We start from the raw sequence: 2,500 nt of genomic DNA on the forward strand, positions 1-2,500 counted from the left end.
AGAGGTTGGCAAAAATCCAATCCACCTTCATTAATTTTCCCAGAATTTTTCGAGGTCGGGAAGTATTTGTTTTAATTTTCCTACCATTAGAAATCGAGTAAATCCGCAAAACTAGGAACCGGCCCGGAATGACCCCAAATTCAGTGGGCAGCCTCATAAAAATATGGCTGATTTTACTGGATTGGTTTCATGTGGAAAGCACGACGTTTTCTTGTAGGAATGCGGGAACCCCGGCAGCTCGCCTGCCGCGGCCAGCGACGTCGGGGACGCTGGCCTGCGCTGTCGAGCCCGCGAGGGCTGTCTCCGCGGCAGGCCCCCCCTGAACGGGGCACGACAGGCCACCGCGCTGGCTCGTCCAGCGTCGACAGTCCCTCGTCCAGGTTTCAGATCGCGCCAAGTCGAACCCATGACCTGCTCAAGCCATCGTGCGCTGCCGAATTCGCATCTGCGTGTAGGCTGCCATTCCACGCGGCAGCCCCTGTTTTCGTCAGCGTGCCCCCCTGACGAATTTTCCTGCCTGGCCCAGTCCAGCGTCCAGCCCCTGTTCGTCGAAAAATCTGCGCTGCTGATTTTCCACGACGAGCCTACTTTCGTCAGCGTGCCCCCCTGACGAATTTTCCTGCCTGGCCCGGCCAGTCCAGCCCCTGTTCGTCGAAAAATCTGCGCTGCCGATTTTCCACGCGGCAGCCCCTGTTTTCGTCAGCGTGCCCCCCTGACGAATTTTCCTGCCTGGCCCGGCCAGTCCAGCCCCTGTTCGTCGAAAAATCTGCGCTGCCGATTTTCCACGCGGCAGCCCCTCTTTTCGTCAGCGTGCCCCCCTGACGAATTTTCCTGCCTGGCCCGGCCGGTCCAGCATCCAGCCCCTGTTCGTCGAAAAATCTGCGCTGCCGATTTTCCACGCGGCAGCCCCTCTTTTCGTCAGCGTGCCCCCCTGACGAATTTTCCTGCCTGGCCCGGCCGGTCCAGCATCCAGCCCCTGTTCGTCGAAAAATCTGCGCTGCCGATTTTCCACGCGGCAGCCCCTGTTTTCCTCAGCGTGCCCCCCTGACGAATGTTCGTCGAAAAATCTGCGCTGCCGATTTTCCACGCGGCAGCCCCTGTTTTCCTCAGCGTGCCCCCCTGACGAATGTTCGTCGAAAAATCTGCGCTGCCGATTTTCCACGCGGCAGCCCCTCTTTTCGTCAGCGTGCCCCCCTGACGAATTTTCCTGCCTGGCCCGGCCGGTCCAGCATCCAGCCCCTGTTCGTCGAAAAATCTGCGCTGCCGATTTTCCACGCGGCAGCCCCTCTTTTCGTCAGCGTGCCCCCCTGACGAATGTTCGTCGAAAAATCTGCGCTGCCGATTTTCCACGCGGCAGCCCCTCTTTTCGTCAGCGTGCCCCCCTGACGAATTTTCCTGCCTGGCCCGGCCGGTCCAGCATCCAGCCCCTGTTCGTCGAAAAATCTGCGCTGCCGATTTTCACCGACGAGCCTACTTTCGTCAGCGTGTCCCCTTGACGAATTTCCCTGCCTGGCCTGGACAGTCCATCTTCCAGCCCATGTTCATCGAAAAATCTGCGCTGCCGATTTCCCCGACGAACCTGCAGCTGCACAAATCTGCGCTGCCGATTTCCCCCCCTGTCGGCATGGCTGCCGCTGCCCCGATGTCCAGACCAACAGTCTTTTTTGTCGACTTTGCCGATTTTGTCCGCGCTGCCGATTCCAACACTACCCCCTGCATCCAAACCAGCATTGTTTCGTCAGCTCTTCCCCTGACGATTTTAGCCCTGTAACAAACAGTAGGCCTCCAATCCCGCCAACGGGAGCCAAGTTGATAGGGAAGAGAATTGAATGACGCGCCTGGTCCTCGCACCCCGCCACCCGAGGGGCCTTTTTCCCGGCAGCCTCTGAAAAACTCTAGCTTTCACGGTCCTCGCCGCCCCTCACCACCATGGCAGGCCTCTAATCCCACCCATCAGCAGTTGTAGCCGATAGGGCAGTGATTTGAATGACGCGTCGCGGGCCGCCGGGTCATCTCACCCGGCCATTAATTGGAGCGTTTTTGGCTGGCCGAGGATGGGGGGATGGATCTCTTCTTCCGAAAAAGCAAACAGTACATCGGGAGTTATGTTGACGGGGCATGGAATTGAATGACCCGTCGCGGGCCGCCGGGTCATCTCACCCGGCCATCCCGGGGAGCGTTTTTCCCGGCAGCATCGGGGAAACTCTTGCTTTCACTGCCCGCTGCCCAAGTCCCCACTCGCATCGGCCCCCCGCGCCAACAAGCCAACGCTGCCGAATCGGCAGACACTGCTGCCGAGTCTGCCGACACTGCCCCGCGGGCTGCCACTGCCCCAGTGTCTAAACCAGCGGTCTTTCTCATCGAGCCTTGGACTATCCAGTCCGTCCTGACTCATCGCCAGCACCTGCTGCCGATTCTGCCGACTTTGCCGATTTTCTCGGCGCTGCCGATTCCAACACTGCGCCCACCGTGTCTGAACCAGCGCTGTTTCCTCAGCGTG

The sequence above is a fragment of the Populus nigra genome, chromosome 2 (genome assembly GCF_951802175.1).
Source record: "Populus nigra chromosome 2, ddPopNigr1.1, whole genome shotgun sequence".
Taxonomy (NCBI): Eukaryota; Viridiplantae; Streptophyta; class Magnoliopsida; order Malpighiales; family Salicaceae; genus Populus; species Populus nigra.